Genomic DNA, 22,969 nt, shown 5'->3' with positions numbered 1-22,969 from the left:
TATATATATGTATTCTATATATACTAAAAGTTCCAAGATCATGTAATAGCACTAAATTTAGTCTTAATAATATTGTGCTGGATACCGGCATAAAAATTATAAGCAATGTTTTGAAATCAGGTGAGCTGTGATTCCAGATTCCTAAGTAGCTGAGATTAGTGGACATCCCTCAATTAAATACAGATGCCAGGGAAATTGTGACTCTTAATGTAGACAAACACTTTCAGAAGAGGGTTTGTCTTTCCATTTTTAAATCAGAAAAAAAAAAATATTTTTCAATCTATGAAGTAATATATGCATCATACAAGCAGGAATTTTATTAACTACATAGATTTTTTTCTTTCCACACCACATAACAAAATACTTTGAGCTAGGCCAGGTTTTCGGCATGATGTAATTATGGAGAATTTTCCTACAGATTCACATGGAAGGTTTTTAAAATAATTAACAAGGGTAAGAACAGAGACAGAGAAGTCTTCTGAGGATGTGCATTCATGAATGCAGTGACAAACATGTAGAAAACTACAGGAAACGCCAGGTCCCTGATTTGCTCCTGTCTCTGCTTTTAGCTGGAGTGTACATCTAACGAAATGGCATAGCCAGCTTCTTGATGCCTAATATATAAAACGAATGACCACTTGTAGAAGGGTCATTTTTAGAGGCTGCATTATCTTAACAAGGACAGAACTCCTAGCACTTGCAGGAAAATTGTGATTTCTTTTTATTCTATTGACTCATTGAGAAACTATGGGGGAAAAAATTATACTTTTGAGCATCATCTTCCTCATTTATATTAAATGGAAGTAAACAATACCTGCTGTTCCCTCTAGCAGTACTCCAAATGATACTGAATATTCACTAGTTACGTTATTGATTGATAATATAATATTAATGTATTTTATTTATAATGAAATTCTTTCTGGGCTTTTTTGTTTATTTCTTTCATTGTTTTGTCTTGTTTTTGTTTTTTTGAATGTAGGGTTTGTTGGTTTTGTTTTATGTATTTGAAAAACTACCACACAGAACATGTCCAAGTCTGAAGGAGTGCTATTATTCCTTAGAATATAATGTTGGCTTCAACAGAGAGAGAGCACATGGTGGTGGTGTTCTATGCCCTTGCTTCAACTAAGGCTCATAGCAAACCTACAGGACAGAGTAGAACTACCCCTAAAAACTAGGGTTTTCTAGGCTGCAATCTATACAGGAACAGCTTGCCAAGTCTTTCCTCCACATAGCCAGGGGTGGGTTTGAACCTTCTGGTCAGGAGCAAAAGCCTTAATCTTTGTGCCACCAGAGTTTCCTATCATGGTTGATATATATTGTCTCTGGTAGCATAGTGCCTAAGGCACTTGACTGCTAACCAGAAGGCTGGCAGTTCAAACCCACCAGCCACTCCTGGGAAGGAAGGTTGAGCAATCTACTTCTATAGTGATACTGCCTCGGAAACCCAAGAAGGAGTTGCTATGAGTTGGGTCCAACTCGACAGTACATAACAACAACAACTGTTTCCCTCCCACAGTGATTCCTGGGTATGTCTGGTTTATGCACTGAAGAAATTGTTGGGTAACATCTGCCATAAAATGTTCTCCAGATAATTACAACAAACTATAAAATGTCATGGAACAGGTCTTTGGCATTCACAGATTTAAGACTCAAGGCTTACAGTTTGACATGAAGCAATTTCTCATTGTGCTGTGGCACAGATTTGATCACCATGATACACTGTGAGTATGAGATGTGAAAATGAGTCACTCAATTAGCAAGTGAGCCAAATAGCAGCTTCTGCATCCCTCCTGGCTTTGTTGTCTCTCTGTCTGCATGTATGCATTTATTCTCATTTAAAATGGAAGGAAGCAACCTAATACTTTTCATCATTGTAGTTGATACATTTAATGTGGAAAATATATCTCTGAAATGAGGATTCAGGAAGGACTGGGGTATATTCTTTCCAGCAATATCATGTGTCCACCATCTTTCATCTTCTAAAAGGTGACTAACTTTTTAAGACAGTATAAAATCACTGTTTCAAAAACACTCTGATTCCTATTATTGAAATATGCAATTCTAATGTGAATGCTTTTTTCTTTGTTTTGGCATAATAATTTTGTATGTTGTTGATTCTATGATTCACAATTTAAACTTACCTAACTCTGAGCAGTACAAATGATTAATACCCTCAGCTGCTAACCAAAAGGTTGGAGGTCTAAGTCCACCCAGAAAGGCCTTAGAAGAAAAATCTAGATTAGCTGACATGGCTTACACAAATTAAAAAAAAACTGAATTCTACACTTCATAGATTTTTTTTTTACATAATAAACATTTTAAACAATTTCAAAAACTAAGTTGTCTGAATTTTATAGTTTCAACTGTTTCCTTTGGCATTACTTTTATGCAACCTGTCTTATTTGAGAGACTGGCTCAATTGTGTGTGGAAAAGACACAGGATAAAAGACTGCTTTTCTCTCATATGAGTCTAGAGAAGCTCTGGTGATGCAGTGGCTAAGGCACTCAGATGCTAAGTTAAAGGTGCATGGTTCGACCCCACCAGCCACTCCTCAGGAGAAAGATGAGACAGCGTGCTTCTATAAAGATTTACAGTCTCGGAAATCTTATGAAGCAGTTCCATTCTGCCCTTTAGGGTTACTATGAGTCAAAATTGACTCAATGACCGTGGGTAGTGAGCTTATAAATCTGAGTTATTTGGGGACTTTGTTCCATAAAGTCATGAGAAATTCAGACCTTTTTCTTTTATGATGCTTTGTTATTCCTAGTGAGTTGGCTGCATTTCTATGGTCCAAAATGGCTCACCATGAAGTGCATATCCTCACAGGCAGAGTGGGATGAAGAGGACCACATGCCTCTTCTTAAAGTAGGGCCTCGAGATTGCACACATTCTGTTTGCATCCTGTTGGCCAGAGAACATAGTCATATGTCATCCTAACTGCATATGAGAGGCTAAAAATGTGATCTTTCTTCTGGGAAGCCATGTAACCAGGTAAAATTTTCATTATTATGGAAGGTATCTGGGAACAATCCCAGTCTCTACCACTGAGTATTACCACCATTTTAAATGCCAGGAGATAAATGTCAATCAAAATGAACAAATGCTCAAATATTTTATTTTGATAATTATTGGCATTATCTAATTACAAATGTAATAAGAATGGAATGCTTGGGGATAATAATTGGTTAAAATGAGTTTTATTGATTACACAAACCAGAATTGTCAGTCCATTTCTCTCAATAAACTTGGGCAAATTTCTTAACATCTTGTATTTTTCAGCTTCCTTGTTCATAGGAGTATCTCTTGCTTTATTAGGTCTCAATTTTCTTTACAATTGTAGAGATCAGAAAAAACAGTTCAGCAGAGTTAGGAATATGCAAGGAGCGATATATGTATTCAACATATAAGTAAATAAAAGAATTGATGGAATGACCCATTGGATACACCCAATTGATGTCTCTGTTTTGATCCTCAGTCAGTCCTGAAGAAATGACAAGAACACCATAGGTACATACCAACCAGCTCAAGGTCTCAGCATCTGAGTAAGAAAAATAGAAAAAGCATGCATCACACACACACATACACATATATTTCTACTACTGAACTCTCTTCTTTCATCCCATTCTCTGCCCCAAATATACTCTGGAGTAGATTTTGAGGAGGCTTGAAAAACAAGGGAAAAATGCATATAAAGAATACTTACAAAGAAAGTTATTAAAAAGGGAAATTGGATATAAGAACAATTAAATATTTAATTTTTTAAAGGCAAGAGGAAATGAATAGTCAGATAAGTTGAATGAATGTGAGTAATGGTTATACAATTCTCTGGCCAAGAGATAAACTTTCAATACTGATGAAGATTTTCTTTAAAAATAGATTCAGCAAAGGCTTCTACAATTTCAGAACAAATTTAAAATTCTTCTACTGTTGGTTGTGGATCAACATAATACATGTTGATGCTCATGTTCAATAAAGACAAAATACTGCCCACGTTGTTTACTAAAAACATTGCAAGCCATTATTGGAAGGCAAGAAAAAGCCTTCACACATACACACACACACACACACACACACATACGGTAAGTAGGATCCAGAAAATCAAAATATTTGTAATTATTTATCTGTCAGTTCTTAGTGCATGGTCAGTTTTTTCATACCAAAAGCTTATTTTTATTTTTACTTTAGAATAGAAGAGAAAGAGTTAAGGGTGTGGGGAGGGCTGATTTCCTTACAGCATTCCATTCGCATGAATGATGCAGTTTGGACAAGATGTGACTTCTTACTTACCTGATGGGGAAAAGGTGTGGTAAACAGCCCACTTGACATAGTTTTAATTCTTGCTTTTCTTTTCTTTTTTTTTTTTTTTCTGTAGCTTTTCCTGGTGACCCTAAGACGAAAATTTCACAACCATGTAAGGTATTTCTTTTCAGAGTATAAGTTACTTTCAATGGCACAGTGATATACTTTATGATTTGTTATAATGACTGTTTTTGTTTTGTTTTTTCAAAATTTAAAACAGTGACTATGTTCCACATTAGCTTATATAATTTTTAAAAAATCATCACAGATAAGTATTCACTGATGACTACTTGAATCTCCATTCTTCCTGATTCTCTTGTTTTGAATTGTGTGTTGAGAATCTTCTATGCCAAAAGCACTATCTTAATACCTCTCTCAAATTGTCCCTATCTCAGTTATCTGATAAATAATACTATCATCCATGCATCCTCAGGCTAAAAACATAATAAGTATCCTAGAGTTCTTTTTCTCTCATAGCCACTTTCTATAATCAACAAGCAGGTCACTAATGCCCTCAACATATATCCTGAACCTGGTGACTCCCCCCACAACCCTAATACCCCCCCCACACACACACACACACACTACATGGCTAAAACTTGCATCTCTTGTCTAGAACTACTGGAACAGTCTTCCAGCTGGACCCCTACTTCCACTCTTGTCCCCTACAAGTTATTATCTTTTCAGTGTTCTTTTGAAAACATATAGGGTATCGTAGCAGTTCCTTGCTTAAAACTCTGCAGTTGCTTTCCACTACAATGGAAATAAAACTTTAATTCCTTACTTTTCCTACAAGGTCTGCAAGAACTGACTACCCCTGTTCAATTGACTTCATCTTCTCTCACCCCCTCACTTTAGTAGTCTCCAAGTTCTTGGGTCCTTGTATGGTTCTTCAACAACTCCAAGCTATCTTCCTTCATGGAGACTTAGCACCTCTTACTCCATCTATCTGAACTCTTTCCACCAAAGATGACAGCTTGCCTGTACCCTTTTCCTTTTCTAGGTCTCAGATTTAAGGTCAGCGCCTCAGAGAAGCCATACTTAATCACCCTAGCCAAAGTAGAATGACTAAGAGTTGAAAGAGTCACACTTTGTAGATAATGCTGCCCACAGTATGATGCAAATGATCAGAATTCTAACAAGAATAGGTTTTCATTTGTGTGAACTTGCACATTGAAGAAATAAGGAGATTCTGGTTAGAAACTGAATGAAACACTGTACTGTGGAAAGAGCATGGGTTTTGGAGTAACATTATTTGGATTTTAATGCTCATTCTTTCACTACTTTGTGACCTCGACAAAACTCCTTGCTTCCTGTAACTTTGCTTCTTCACTTGTAAAATGAGTTTTGTTGTAAGAGTTTAATAAACTATGTACCTGTAAGGGAGCTCTGGTAGCATAGTGGCTAAGGCACTTGACTGCTAACCAGAAGGCTGGCGGTTCAAACCCACCAGTCACTCCTCGGAAGGAAGGTTGGGCAATCCTACTTCCGTAGTGATACTGCCTGGGAAACCCATGGAGGGGTCGCTATGAGTCAGGGCTGACTCGACAGCACATAACAACAACAACAACAACATGTACCTGTAAGATAGTAACCACTTAAATGTAGGTAGTTCGTTTTACTCTCATAAGCTAGGTTTTCTATGTTGTTGTTGTTGTTGTTATGTGTCGTCGAGTCGGCCCCGACTCATAGCGACCCCTCCTTGGGTTTCCGAGGCAGTATCACTACGGAAGTAGGATTGCCCAACCTTTCTTCCGAGGAGTGGCTGGTGGGTTTGAACCGCCAGCCGTCTGGTTAGCAGGCAAGTGTCTTAGCCACTATGCTACCAGAGCTAGGTTTTCTATGTATATTGTGTAAATTGTTCTAACTGATTCTCTGAAGGAAAAAATATGTCTACAACATACAACACATGACAAAGGAACCTGGAATAATAGTGGTTCTCGACTATTCTGTTGTTGTCATATGCCGTCGAGTCGGACCCGACTCATAGCGACCCCTTGTTGGGTTTCCGAGGCAGTATTACTACGGAAGTAGATTGCCTCATCTTCCTTCCAAGGAGTGGGTGGTGAGTTTGAACCACCAGCCTTCTGGTTAGCAGTCAAGTGCTTTAGGCACTATCCTACCAGATTATTCTAGTAGGAGAATAATCTAGTAGGAGACATTTGTCAGATCTACCATATCCAATTTAACTTCTGACTGAGTCATATCCAATATGAGCGAAAAAAGAAAAAGCAAAAAAATTATTCTCATAGGTTGGTCAAACATTTTAGTCATTTAATCATCTAAGAATATGCTTAGTCATTCATTCAACAAACATAAATGTAGACACTGTTCTAAAGGCCGTGGATACTGTAATATAACAAAACCCCAAAACCAAACTCATTGCCTTCGAGCTAATTCCAACTCATAGTGGCCCTACAGTATAACAAAAGACAGGACAAAAACTCTGACCATAGATTTTGTACCTCATACTATCTCACCTGAAAATCAAATGACATTTCCTGTAGCACCTCTTACTCTTTATCCTAAATGATAAACTTGATGTCAGGGAACTTGGATTCTGTTCCCAGCTCCACCTAGTGACAGCTTCTCTGAGCCTTACTTTTCAAGGATACCGTTATCTCTAAGGTCCCTTCAGGCTGAAAATACCATGATTCCATGATTATTTGAAAGGCTACCTTTGGCATAAAGAAAATATGAGATTAGAAAGCTTGGAAAGATGTAATTAGCAACCAACACACTCCTCAATGTGTTTGAGTTTCCTGTCCTATGTGTCAAGTATATCATTTTTTTCCCCAACTATATCCACGTAGATATTTAGAACTGAGCTGAAAAGAAGATGAAATTTCTTTGGAACACAATTATCTCAGTGTTGTTTTCTCTTACTAGTAAGTGATAGTCTAAGATTTTAGCCATTAAATTTTATTTTCACCCAAATTTATCTGACTGCCAGTGCACATATTTGTGTTTCAGGACATTGCAATAGTGAATGTACTTTCTCTCTTACTCTGCAAAATAATAATAATAATAATAATAATAACCAAAAACAGTCCTATAAGGTCGGTTTTTGGGAGTTCAAATACCACCCTTACTTAAGTAAAGGATATTTGCCCCACAAAAAATATAATAGATATCCTGGGGTTCTCTTTCTTTCGTACCCACTTTCTATAATCAACAAGCAGGTCATTATTGCCTTCAACATACATCCATTATGATGATGACATCCCTATACAACCATTTGCTTCAGATAGTTCATTTTCATACAGTTCAGATAAATGTATTACCCATCATAAAGAGCATTGCCAAGCAGGTGCTATGGCTCATTTTCTTACGACTAAATAAAACCTTTTCTTTTTTTGGTATTGACATGGTATCCAGGTTATATCTTCATGATCAATTTAGAACTAAGAGTAGAAAATGGCAGATGGAATGTTGTTGTTTTTCTTTTTCCTCCCCATCTCCCTTTATTCCTTCACATTGTCAGGACAGCTCCATCCATTCAGAAGGCAAGACTGTGCTGAATGAAGGCGGACCTGCTCCTCGGGCAGTCTGGCTCTCCAGTTCAATTAGGATGCTTTAGCAGGGCTAATTAGCATTCCTCAGAGCTGGAGCTCTTTGAGTGACAGGTAACCATGGAGAGTCACACTCCTGTAGATGATCAGCAAGAGCTTGGCTTTTCTTTTTAATTAAAAATTGGAAAATCCTTAAAGAAGAAGCATAGCATTTACTGATGTATGCTGTTAGCCTAAGGTTGCCATGCTGGAAAAAATATCGGTAGTGTCAGGAGAAAAAGGGATGCCATTTCAAATGGAATAGGAAAATGCCATGCAATGTAGTCAGATGGAAGAAATATGTTTATTGTCCTCCCCAAGGACAGATACCCAAAAGGAAAACACAAAAAGGCAAAAGATCATCTGTTCCAGAGAGTCTTCCTTTTAAAATCTGAGCAATAATAAAATACTTATTAACAATAGGAGTTCTGTTACTTAAAAAGTATTAGAATTAGGACTTTAGAATAACACATGCATTTACTATTGAATGATACATGGTAAATATTGATTGTTGATGATGAGAGATATAATAACTGAATATGGAGGTATTAAAAATCCATTTCAATCCTTAAAAAATATTGGGAAAATCCCCCTACTGCACAAATATTACACTTGATCTTAGGAATTGATGTCAGTGGGCAATGGCATATCTTTTCAACAAAGTGAACAGCATAAGTAGGGCAGAATATTGAATTAACTATTGTCACCTTATCTGGATAGCCTAGTTTTAGGGGGAGAAAGGAGCAGATATTTTATATTTTAACAGTCTATCAGGACAGTTTTCCATTCAAAAATAGTTAAATAAATAATTTGGCTATATCAGTCAATTTTCATTTTCCCCAAACTGAAACAAAACTGCTCTATTTTCTTTTGGTTCTATTCACTTTATAAAATATTTAATTTTAACATGCCTCTCCCTTTCCTGTTTTCACCCAAAAGTAGGTTTATCATAAAAACAGTGTGCTGTTATTTCTGGCCAGCATAAAGTCAAGAAGTTCTTACAGTCTTATGGAAGTACCTAATCTCATGAGTTTGCCAGTCTTATTCCAAGTATAGTGGTGGAAAAAGATGCAAGCCAAGCTGTAGTGAGCTTGTCAACTATTATTTCAGAATCATTTGTATTACAAGAGAAATTCACTAATCAGACATAGTGATGACATCAGTTGTACCATTCTTTAGTCATAGTTCTCTTGGTTCATATTACAAAAAGTAGGATTTTCCTTATAATGTATAGGTTGAGGGAGAAGCCAGTTTTAGTTCCAAAGACTGCCCTGCACAATATGTGAACAATGGTCACTGTCTATCAAGTCACTCAGTTAATTCCCTATTCTAACATTTTCTCTTATCTGCATAATTTCACAACATTCAAAATTTCTGTAAGAATTTTCTGGAAAACAGACTCTCCTCTCAAGTATCATAAATTTAAGCTGTAATAGTGTAACATGCTAATTGAAATGAACTTCAATTTGAAAGTAAAATAAAGTTTATATCCCAAAAACCTCAAAATTTCCTTTTTATTTATTTATTTTTCTGAAATTCTTCTATACCCAACAGAATTCCATTACAAAAGAACCCTTCTCACTTAATTGTAAGTAGAATTTTGTTTTGGAGCATTTTATTTGGAAGCACATCTATTTGAACCATAATGAAGGGAAGTGGCTGTTGGTTTCCTTTGTCACCTGTTTTGAAAGGTACTCCTTCCATGTACAGTGTATACCATCTTTCTTCCTGATACTGAAGCCAAGGCAGTGGAAGAGTTAAACTGGAGAGAATATACCACACATTTCAAAACAATACCATTAAGTATCACCACCTCACCATACTATATGGCTTTGGAATATTGACTGGGTTTCATGACAGTTTCCAACTGTTTTAAAAAAACAAACAGATTGAATTATTAGATATTTAGAGGTCTTTTCACTCATTTCCAGCAGTGAACATTTACAGACTGGACATTTTTAGGTCTTTTGTCTACATTTTTTCTGTAGATACCAAAAGAAAAGAACATATTTGCAAGGCATGAATTCCTTGATTGTAGAATTATGTACTTAATTAAAGGGATGTAGTGATGCACTAGTGCTCTGAACCACTGGTATAGCTGATCTCTAACTTCTTTGTATCTTCTCACTTCATGACTGCCTCTTCCCTACTGTGTAAAGTGACAGAAGAAATCAGCTAGTAACAAAGGTTATTAATTTTTTTAGAAAATGTTGCTAGCCCTAGAAACTAGCCGGTGCCCCGTCATGGAATAGTTTTTATTTTGTTTTCCTCTTGGATGTAGTTGTTCAGATTTTCCACTGTTTTCTCTAGAATCCAAAAGGTCAGAAGTATAAAAGCCCCTATTGATGTAATTTAAACCTCTCATTTTACAGATGAAAAAACTGGGGCACAGAGAGGTTTAGTTGATGCTCAGCTAATTAGTTTCAGTGCTGTAACTGGAACTGAAACTCCAGATAGAGAATTCCCTCTCCAGCAAACTTCCACGGTAATTTCATTCCATTAAGCCTTCTCATTAGATTCCACACAGACTTGTCATGAATTGACTCATAGGATTGACTCACAAAGTCAACAAATAGCACAAAAGCCATGTCTTGCAACATCTTGCCATGTCACACCCTTTACCAGCTCCAAGGTCTTGCTTACTTCAATGGCATTAACCTATGAAGATGTTGGTTTTCTAAACTGAGCTGACATGATGTTTTTATTCTTCACGTTCGTGAAAGCCATAACCTTCTCATATTGTTTTTATGATTGCTGTGCATTTTCCATTATTCAACCATAACCATTGGTCCTTTGGGAAAAAAAGACCAAGAAAAGAAAACACCTTCTTTAACCCTCTAAGCTTCTACTATTTCAAAAGTCTCAATATCACTGAAGAGAAAATTAGTCAGATTAAAATATCAGAACAGACAAGATGTTCTTTCAGGAAAACAAACTTGATTATAAAGACAGCAAAAATATATATATTTATATATCTCAAAAATAATAAATAGCCTAAATGCATATTTTATTTTCCCCAGTTATATTTAGAAAACTAACATGCTAGTTTATTTTTTTCTCTCTCTCTCTTCATTCAGTCAAGATAGATAAGAAAACCCACAATATAAAGATCAAGATCATAATATTTCCAGGGTGTGGAGAAAGAATATTTTATTATTTAAGGTAATTGCAATTTATTTCTACTAAAATCTTTTTAGTTCAATTTTAGTGACTGAGATAATTTCTCCTGTGTATTTACTAAGGTTGGATAACTCTATTGAGCTATGCAAAGGGTTGTGTGCTAAGTGCAGTCTACTTTCAACCAATGAAGTATATAATGACTTTACAGATAAAACTGAATCACCATCAAATAGATTCATAACTTTGGTTCTATTTGGCTGGCACACTCTAAGAGCTTTTAAGATGAATTAAGATAATGAATACAGAAGATAAAAAGGATGAGGCAGACCCTGAAAAAATTATTATATTACAAAAAGTTGGAAAAAACATTAACACATACCTTATAAAAGAGACGATTCAGAGAGGATATAATCGCATTTCCTTTGAATGATTATTGTGACTGTTATTAAATTAAATTAATACATGAATGTATATGCTTTAAATTCAGTATGAGTCAGTGTTTCTAAATTCTGTTACTCATCCCCTTTCACAAAAATAGACATTTTTAAGTTTTGATGAACCCTTCTAGGATAGTTTGTAATATATTTTAAATATACACAGTGATTTTCTATGGGGTGGTGGATAGGAGAGTTGCCATCTTCCAAATGGTCCTGGGGGGAGGGGTGAAATAGGATGAGGAGGCAGAAGACAAATACAAACATGAACTATGCCTCGATATAAGAAAGGAAATACTGCTACTGGAAGATGATAAATTCTCATCAAATAGAAGATATTCAGGAATAGACTGGATTATCATCAGTGGGTAGGAGGAAAAGAGAACACCTTGTACAAAAGGATTCAAGCAATGAATGAAGCCTTTTATGACCTATCCAACCTAAGGTTTCATAGAAATTAAAATATTTAGATTATATATACTATAAGTAATGCTTCAAAGGTAAATGCTTAATTTATATGAATTTTATTATATTAAATTTCTATGACTTAAAACCAAAATGTTTTAATACAATAAATTGCTTGAAATCATTAAAAAAAATCAATGTTAAGGACTGCTACCAGATTTCCTTAAGACACAAAAAAGGAAGAAAAGAAGAAAGAACCAAATTAAACAGAGAAACAGGAGAGAGGAAAAGTGAATGAAAAATAAATAAATAAAATGCATTGACTCGCGTCACTTCAGTTTTTTGTGTTTCATTGTACATAAATTATATTTCAATAAAATGTATTTTAAAAAAGAAAGAAAAATAAATAAATAGATAAACCAAACCAAATCAAACTCACTGCTATAAAGTCAAATACGACTCATAGCGATTCCTCCTTGGGTTTCCGAGGTGATATCTCTATGGAAGCACATTGCCCAATCTTCCTTCCAAGGAATGGCTGGTGGGTTTGAACCACCAGCCTTCTGGTTAGCAGTCAAATGCCTTAGCTCCCAGCCAATAACTAGATAGATTGATTGAATTATCAAAAAAAATGTGTTTGCTTTTCAATGATTCCAATAACATTAATATTAAGTAATATTTAAGTGGAGTCACTTAAATATTGGGGGTGCAAATAGTTAACAAGCTCTCCTGTTAACCAAAAGGTTGAAAAATTCAAGTCTATCCAAAGACACCTGGGAAAAATGGCCTGGCAATCTACTTATGAAAAACCATGCATTTTAAACTCTGCGGAGCACCACTCTACTCAGACACACGTGAAGTCACCATGAGTCAGATCAACTACGCGGCAACTAGTTACTGGTGATTAAGTTCCATTGATTTATGCCAGAATAAGAAAAGTGAAAGAGGATACTAAGTTAAAACATAAAGAATAGCATAATAGAACAAGAAAAGGAAGGGATAATTAGAAAAAGGAAGGGAAGAAACACAAAGGAAAGGAAGAAGGAATGTGGTTGGTCTGGAAAGCTGCCAGTAACAACTGATGCCCATGTCAGTCAGTAGAATTGGTAACACTTCTTACAGATGATATAGAACTTTGACAATTTATCTCCAAGATTTGTCCAAAAATATGTTTTCCAAAAATCAGTTCAAGTTAAATATTTTTAAAACTAAAATAGAAAATGTGTTGCCATCTTTCAGATTCCAATCAATACCATAAAATTTGTAATACCATTTCGTAAAGTGAAAATAACTAAACAAGTTAGATTGTTTTTCTTCTGATAAAGCTTTTCCAAGTATTCAAAGAATATGGTTATGCTTATATAGAACTATTGAAACTTAAAATGACTAAATTACTGTACATAGTTAAAAACAGACCAGACTTTTAACATATGTAATGCTTTTTACCAGAAGTTGAATAACGTCAGTGTCTATGAAACTACTGAATTCACTTTCTTAAGCTCTGCTGCTGAACAGCTCACTAAATATGTTAAACTTACATGTGCTCAGCATGTCTGCAGCATCCTCTCATATTCCAGAATGGATTTTCCATTGAGCATTACAGTCAAAGTCCCCCTCCCCCTTTCATTTTTGGCACCAGTAGAGAGATTGAAATATACCTAAGGCTTAAAAGGTAAAATATGTAATGTAGCAATCCAAAAATATGTGGGCAATATGTAATAAAATTTGATGTGTATAGACATATGGGTGGTTTGAATTATGTTAATTCATTCAGAAGCAATCACATTCAACTCAGCAAGCTTTTCAAAGGTGAGGTGACAGTGACTGAAAATCATTACCTTGATTATATAATACTTTTCCCATTCCATTTAACCAAACAAATTCTTACCAAGTAGCATAGTGCCTAAGGCACCTGACTGCTAACCAGAAGGCTGGCAGTTCATACCCACCAGCCACTCCTCGGAAAGAAGGTTGGGCAATCTACTTCCATAGTGATATTGCCCTGGAAACCCAAAGAGGGGTCACTATGAGTTGGATCCAACTCGATGGCAAATATAAGCAACAACAAGATTTGTTATTAAAGCAAATTCTTGAGGGTATGTAAATCAAAAAGGGGTTTTAAAGGTTTATTGTTTTAGTTTGATTTCTACTTAATAGAAACTGGAAAATTGCCTTATAAGTGATCTATATCACAAGCCATTCTGAGAAACCTAACATGGGTCTTTGAGCTTCTTGATAAATTTGTCTACACTCTGTCTCAATGGTATAGCATGCACACACACACGGGCACACACACATACAAACCTCTTCCAAGACCAGTGACTAAATACAAGGCACTGTGCTAAATTCTATTAGAAGAAACTAGTACAGTCTATAAATAGACAATCCCTATTGTCTAGGATTTTAACAATTAATGGAATTTTAAAACAAACACATATACAACTATGTGCATGCATACACACATATATATTATGTATTACAGATATATAGATATAGATATATTCACACACACACACATGCACAAAATGTAAGAAGCTCTGATAGTGTAGTGCATAAGGCATTTGGCTGCTAACCAGAGGTCAGTGGTTCAAACCCACAGCTGCTCCGCTGAAGGAAGATGAGGCAATTTACTTTGGTAAAGATTTACAGGCTTGGAAACCCAGTGGGTTCACTATGAGTTTCAACTGATTTGATGGCACTGAGTTTGGTTATATATATATATATATATATATATATATATATATATATATATATATATATATATATATATATATATAAAGTATTATGGATATACATATATATAGTCATCCCTAGGTATCCATGGAGGATTAGTTCCAGGACCCCCACAGATACTAAACTCTGAAGATGCTCAAGTCCTTATATAAAATGATATGTTGTTGTTGTTATGTGCTGTCTAGTCGGACCTGACTCATAGCGACCCCTCCTTGGGTTTCCGAGGCAGTATCACTACAGAAGTAAATCGTCCCATCTTCCTTCCCAGGAGTGGCTGGTGGGTTTGAACCGCCAGCCTTAGTATTTACATATAACCTATGTACATTCTCCGGTATACTTGCAATTATCTCTAGATTACTTATGAAAACCTAAAACAATGCAAGTACTATGTAAATAGCATTGTATGCTCCCTGTAAGCTTTTGAGGGATTCTTTGACCACTTAATTGCTTTTTAGGTGCTGCCTTTTTTTTTCCCAAAATATTTTTGATCCACAGTTGATTGAATCCACAGATATGGATATTGTGGGCTGACTGTGTGTATGTGTGTGTGTTCATTGTTGTGTGTCCTCACCTCATAGAGTTCCTACAGGACAGAGTCGTCTGCCCCATAGAGTTTCCTAGTTTGAAATCTTTACAGGAGCAGATCACCAGGTCTTTTTTTCTGCAGAGAATTTGGTGGTTTGAACTGCTGATCTTTCTGTTAGCAGCTGAATGTTTAACCATTACGTCACCAGGGCTCCATATATATATACACACACATACATATTTACACACATACCTTGCATTTAATTTTGCTTCTCTTTATTGTACTTTGTAGACATTGCATTTTTTACAAATTAAAAGTTTGTGGCAACTTGCGTCAAAGAAACCTATCCCTGCCATTTATCTAACTGCACACACTCACTTCACGTCTCTGTGTCACATTTTGGTAATTCTCACAATATTTCAAATTTGTTCATAATGCTACTGTAGACTAAATAGACTGCAATGTAGTATAACATAATGGAACACCTTTAATTTTCCCTTATGTTCCCTTCTACATGCTATGCTCCTGAAATCAGTTTTTTCTATAATGCTGTGTATATGCACTGTTGTTGTTATGTGCCATCGAGTCAGACCTGACTCATAGCAACCCCTCCTTGGGTTTCCGAGGCAATATCACTATGGAAGTAGATTTCCCCATCTTCCTTCTGAGGAGTGGCTGGTGGGTTTGAACCTCCAGGCTTCTGGTTAGCACTGGGAAACAAAAAAAATCATGTGACATGTTTTATTTCAATATTCACTTTATTGTGGTAGCCTGAAACCAAACCTGCAATATCTCCAAGACATGTGTGTATGTGTAGTAGAATAGTCCTCCTCCTCCATATGAGAGACCTGGTTCGATTCCAGGCCAATGCACCCCACGCACAAACCCCACTCAGTGGAGACTTGCACATTGCTATGATGCACAATAGGTTTCAATGGAGCTTTCAGACTAAAATGAACTAGAAAGAAAGGTCTGATGAACTACTTCCAAAGAGTCAACTGATGAAAACCCTATGGATTACACCAGTCTAATTCCTTTGTATTATGAGTTGGTAAGCAACTCAATAGCAGCTAACAACAACATATATATAGTTGTGTGCATGCATGTGTGTGTGTGTGTATTCAGAATTCAAGATTTCTCTCTTGAGAACTTCTCAGTGAGAACTGCTATGAAAAAGACAAAAACAGGAAAAGTGTTTTAGAACATGATTAAGAAAGAATTATGCTTTCCCTGAGCAAGGTAGAGATGCAGTTGAATCAGCAAAGCCTTTATGGAGAAGGTATCACTGGAATTGTCTTAAAACATGAGTATGGATCTAATAGGTAGAAATAGAGAAAAGAGAGTTCTAGGTGTAGCTCACTGAATGATAAAAAAAGAAAAATGCAGTATTATAGGGAAAGCACTGAATTCAGGAACCCAATACGTCTAAGGGAAAGGAATGAAAGATAAAAACTGTTCTCTTTGAGGTAAAGGGTTAGACTTTATTTTGCTCAAAAAAAAAAAAAAAAGAAGGAGGCAGCAGTGAAGGATTTTAGAAAGGATTGACAGGATATGATCATATAATCCAGAGACTCATAATCAACACACTCCTTTTATTACTGTTATTATTAGTTGCTGTGGAGTCAACTCCTACTCATAGCAACCTCATGTTAAGAGAGTGGCACTTCCCTACAGGGTTTTCCTGGCTGTAAACTTTATGGAAGCAGATCACCAGACCTATCTTCTGTGGTACTGCTGGGTGGGTTCAAATCCAAACCTCTAGATTAGTAGCAAAAAGCAAACTGCTCTACCTAGGAACTCCTTTTATTAATAATCTCTGTAAAAATAAATAAATAAATAAAAATAAAAGGCATTCAGGGAGTCCTAGTCCCTGCCTGCCTCACCACATGACCAGTACTGTCATAAATTGCTTCTCCTGCCTTGACTATTTTATTATCCAGTACTACAGTCTTTCTGCTTTAATGGTTCTCAAAGCACTTTTGTCCATGAGTTTCCCCCTTTCTAGAATGCCCTCTCTATTCTCCTCCCCACAGCCTCCTTGACCCGCTAACTTCTTCATCCTACAAATACCAACTCTTAACATCTCCTTGACTGGGCTTTTTCCCTTTTTTATTCCATCACCTTGATCTTACCTTGACTATATCTTTATTGTAGCATTCAATCCAACTCTACTAAATCTACATTAGGTCAACAAATGTCTTGATTACATACAACATCACAATTCAGAGAGTAGGCCCTAGAATTAAAAAAAAAAAAAAAAAACCCTAAGTCTTTGTGTTTAATTTGTTTATGCAAACCATACAAACAAGGCTGAAACTCTTTGTAAAACACTTAGGCATACCTTAAAAGAAATAATTACTGCTATTTTATCATTAAAATTCCAGCTTGCTGTTGTTGTTAGGTGCTGACAAGTCAGCTCTGACTCATAGAGACCCGATGTACAACAGAACAATATACTGCATGGGGCTGCACCATTCTTGAAATCCTTGCTATGCTTGAGCCCATCATTGCAGCCACTGTGTCAATCCATCTCCTTGAGGGTCTTCCCCTTCTTTGCTGACCTTCTACTTTATTTACCAACCATGACATCCTTCTCCAGGAAATGTTCTCTTCTGACAACATGACCAAAGTAGGTGAGACAAAGTCTAGCCATTCTCCCTTCCAAGGAGTATTCCGGCTGCACTTTGTCCAGAACATATTTGTTCTATCTTCTGCCAATCTATGATATTTTCAGTATTTTTCATCAATGCCACAATTCAAAGGCATCAACTCTTCTTCAGTGTTCCTTGTTCATTGTCTAGCTTTCACAAGCATATGAGGCAACTGAAAATACCATGGCTTGGGTCAGGTGCACATTAGTCTTCAAAGTGACATCATTGCTTCTTTACACAAAAAGAAGTCTTTTACAGCAGATTTTCCCAGTGCAATATGGCATCTGATTTCCTGACTTCTGCTTACATATATAGGTGTTGACTATGGATCCAAGTAAAATGAAATCTCTGACAACTTCAATCTCCTCTGTTTATCATGTTGCTTACTGGTCCAGTTGTGAAGATTTCGTTTTCTTTATGTTGAGGTATAATCCATACTGAAGACTGTAGTCTTTAACATTCATCAGTAAGTGTTTCAAGTCATCTTCACTTTCAGCAAGTAACATGTAAGCCAACACAGTATGACAAACTGACACATAAGTGGTGGAAATGTCACCTAAACCTAGTGTATTTAAGACATAAATTCTCATTAAATTAAAAGTTTGTGAAATTAGCCATTATACATTGCAAATGCACAGTTTGTGCTGTATGATTAAAATTTTTCTTCTGCATAGAGGGAGAGGTGTAGTATATTGAAAAGTTTTTCATTTCCATTTATTTTTAGATCTATTTGTAATTCACAGGTTTGTACAAATGGTCAATGGCAAACTAAACTGAGCAATTCTTCTATTTCAGAGAAGACAGAAGATTCAGCTTAAGTGATTCAAAATTATTATTAGCTTCACAGTTTACAAGAGCTAGGATGACCATTATTAGAAGAAAAAGAAAAGTGCTGGCAAGAATACAAAGAAACTGAAATTCTCATGCATTGCTAGTAAGAAGGTTAAATGGTCCAGCCACTGTGGAAAACAGTTTGGCAGTTCCTCAAAAAGTAAAACATGTTGTTAGGTGCCATAGAGTTGCTTTGGACTCATGATGTATGAGTCAAATGTAAAACAAAATGAAACAACGCCTGATTCTATGCCATCCTCACAATCATTTCGATCTTTGAGACCATATTTGCAGCCACTGTCCCAGGCCATCTCTTTAAGGATCTTCCTCTATTTTGCTGACCCTCTACTTCACCAAGCATGATGTCTTTCTCTAGGGACTGATCCCTCCTGATAAAATGTCCAGAGAATGTGAGATGAAGTCTCACCATCTTTGCTTCTAAGGTACACTCTCACTGTATTTCTTCTAAGACAGATTTTTTTGTTCTTCTGGCAGTTCATGGTATATTCAAAATTCTTTGCCAATAACAATTCAAATGCATCAATTCTTCTTCAGCCTTCCTTACTCATTGTATAGCTTTCACACGGATAATACAAAGTGAACAGCAAACTCACTGCCTTCAAGTGAATTCCAACTCACAGCAACCCCCATTGGATTTCCAAGGCTATAATTCTTTATGAAAGCAAACTGCCTCATCTTTCTTCTGTGGAGCAGTTGATGGGCTTGAACCACTGACCTTTTGGTTAGTAACCAAATGCCTTAACCACTACACCACCAGAGCATATGTAATAGGCGATTGAAAATACCATGGCTTAAGTCAGGCGCATCTTAGTCCTAATAGGACATCCTTACTTTTTAACACTTCAAAGAGGTCTATTGCAACAGATTTGCCCAATGTACCATGTCATCTGATTTCTTAACTACTGCTTCCATGAATGTTGACTGTGGATTAAAGTAAAATGAAATCCTTGACAACTTCAAAAATTTCTCCATTTATCATGATGCTGCTTATTGGTCAAGCTATGAGGATTTTTGTTTTCTTTATGTTGAGGTGTAAGCCACACCAAAGGCTATATATAGTCTTTGATCTTCATCAGTAAGTGCTTCAAGTCCTCTCCACTTTCAGAAACCAAGGTTGCATCATCTACATATCACAGGTTGTTAAAGAATCTTTCTCCAATCCTGATGCCACATTCTTCTTCATATAGTCCAGCTTCTCAAATTATTTGCTCATTATACAGTATTATCACATGGTCCATCAAGTCCACTACTACATAAATACCTAAAAGAATTGAAAGAAAGAATTCAAACAGATATCGATGTTTACTGCAGCATTAGTCACAATAGCCAAAAGGGGAAAACAACCCAGAGGTATATCACCATGTTAATAGATAAACAAAATGTGTATACACATAATGGAATATTATTCAGTTGTAAAAAGAAGGGAAGTTCTTATGCGTGCTATGACATGGATGAACCTTGACAACATTATGATTAGTGAAGTCAGACAGAAAAATATTGCAGGGGACATCAAGCTCAATTGGCATAACATACTACACAAAACATTGTTTCACATCCTGCTTTGGTGAGTAGCAACCTGGATCTTAAAAAATAATAATAAAAATAAGAAAGTTTATTGTTGTTGTTATGTGCCGTCGAGTCAAACCCAACTCATAGCGACCCCTCCTTGGGTTTCCGAGGCAGTATTACTACGGAAGTAGGATTGCCCAACCTTCCTTCCAAGGAGTGGCTGGTGGGTTTGAACTGCCAGCCGTCTGGTTAGCAGGCAAGTGTCTTAGCCACAGAAAGTTTATTAGAGGTGGCATAATGCCTAAAGCATCTGACTGCTACCAGAAGGCTGGTGGGTCAAACCCACTAGCCACTCCTCAAAAGGAAGACTGGGCGATCTACTTCCATAGAGATACTGCCTCAGAAACCCAAGGATAGGTGGCTATGAGTAAGATTCCACTCAATGTCAGTGAGTTTGATTTTGTTTTTTTTTTTTTGTTCAGTGGTCACCAGAGTAACCAGAGTCTAGAGGGAAGGAAAATATGAAGTTATTAAACAGAAATGTGAGTTCTATTTGTGGTATAAAAACTTGTGGAAATAGACACTGGTGAAGGTTACACACCATGGTGAATGTACCTAAGGTCCCTGATTTGCACACTTACAAATGGCTTAAATGGCAAATTTTATGTTACAAGTATTTTACTATAATTTAAAAAAAATTAAAAATCTAATAAATATAAGCTCAATCAGAAAGACAAACAAAATAAAGAAACTCTTACTGGCTTCAAAAGCAAGCCTATCTTAAATAGTCATTAAAATAAGCACCATCTTAGGTTCACAAGAACTAAAAGACATCAAGTCAGCCTAATGAATATCAGAGTGTTTGTTTGATAAAAAACAGGCAGCAGTGCAAAAAACTATTTAAAATACTCTACCCGACTCGACGGCACATAACAACAACAACAACAACAACCCCTTATTCATATTTCCTTTTTTATTAGGTGTTATAGAGAAATACTGTCTACACAAAATTCTCAAGGATTTGGAATTAGAAAATAAAGAAATCAATGATTAGATGTTTCAAGTTTCTGAAAAAAAAAAAAAAAGTCTTAATCTGAACCCAATCTACCAACTCTACTATTTCTCTTATCTAATAAGACTTCAAGCAACATGAATAGTCTTTTCATTTTCTTCTTCTTCTGATCTTCCTATGTTATTGCTTTGTATTTGAAAATGAAGTTTGTAACTAAAACTGATGACTATTTGAACACTTGTACTAAGCAACCATGCATGTTCCACAATTCAGAGCTCAGGGAAGTGAGGCCAATGCATCAAAACATGCTCTACCTACATAAGGGAGTACTATGTAGTACCTCGGATGTTGCCTACAGATGAATTTCATAGTATACAATGTTGTTTTCTGCCTTCCCTAGCTCTTCATTTTCAGCAATTGCATCCAGACTTAGCATCAGAAAACTCTTATCTTCCAATTGTGTTCCATGTGACTCAGGAGAATTTGAACCCAGTCCCCTGGCTCTGGAAATAGTCATTTAATCCAGGTCTGGTTAATGAGAACATTACATCTCCAGGCCAGAGTGGTTGGTTCATGGATAGATCTTATGAATCATAATTAATCCTAAGACTTCTGTCAACTATTTGAAGTGGTAATAGAATTTCCTAATCAGATTGCCAATTGTAGGATGACACAATTTGCTTTTAAACTTCCTGCAGCCACCACAGAAAGGAAGTTAGGAACTAAGCCAAGAAGAAGCAAATTTAAGGTAAGAGCCGGAAAAAGTGGGATGGTAACTGGAGGGGGATGGAAGAGGAGAGAAAAAGGCAGATGATTTTGTAGTCTGAATTCCTCAATCCAGCCACATCAAAATCTGTCCTGTATTTTTCAATTGAAGGAACACTTGTAACACAGTGGTTAAGGGCTTGACTGCTAACGGAAAGTTCAGCAGTTTGAACCCACATAAATCCCCTTTTCTAATAATAGCAATCTGAATCCATTTACTATCACTTGTCTGACTACAAACACAGGAAACAGAAACAAAAGACAAAAGGAAAACAAAATTGATAATTAAATCAGTGGATAGCACAGACTTATTCTGACAGCTGCTTGTGTCCTTTCTGCTTAATTACATGATAACCATGAGGAAGTGGATATACGTTGGTAGCGTTATGAGAACACTAACCAATGAGAATTTTATAGGCCACATAACAATTTTGGTGGATTTAATTTATTGAATAACTGACAAAACTGGTCTACACTTTTATTTATTTATTTATTTATCCATTTTGAGTTAGAAAATTCTTAAAAAATATGAATTCTATCAATGGGTAGCACACAGCAATGATGTTAGTATCTGGCAGTCCACATGACAGCATATTATGCTCATCTTTTGTTTGTGAGAAACCAAGTTATAGCATTTTCTCTACATTTGTGTTACATTAATTTGGCCCTTGTCTGGCTGTGTTGGTATGCATATTAAAAAGCAACATAGATAAGTGAAAATAAAAAGGAGCATCTTTGGTGGGTAGGAAGAAGGAGCAGAAAATGAACAAATAGGGATTGACAGGCAATGAATCCACTTTAACTTTCAGACTTTTCTTCTACTGAGAATCTTAAATGTTATTACCTTGTTCTATGACAGCTGTTGATATAAAATTCCATTTTGCAAGATTTAAAGTGAATTTAAAAGTGATGAGTTTTTAACATATTAAGATCTGTGCTCTTTTTTACTATGGGAACAATGAGGCATTTATTACACATTTTATTCCCTGGCAGTTTTCAATATTAAAAAAAAAAAAAAAACTCAATGCCATAGTCAGTTCCAACTCTTAGCTACCCACTTTGGGTTTCTGAGGCAGTAAATCTTTGCCAAAGCAGGTTGCCCAGTCTT

This window comes from Orycteropus afer, unplaced genomic scaffold (genome assembly GCF_000298275.1).
Source record: "Orycteropus afer afer isolate SDZICR_OR568_19922 unplaced genomic scaffold, OryAfe1.0 scaffold00075, whole genome shotgun sequence".
Taxonomy (NCBI): domain Eukaryota; kingdom Metazoa; phylum Chordata; class Mammalia; order Tubulidentata; family Orycteropodidae; genus Orycteropus; species Orycteropus afer.
Note: the sequence above shows the minus strand (reverse complement) of the source record.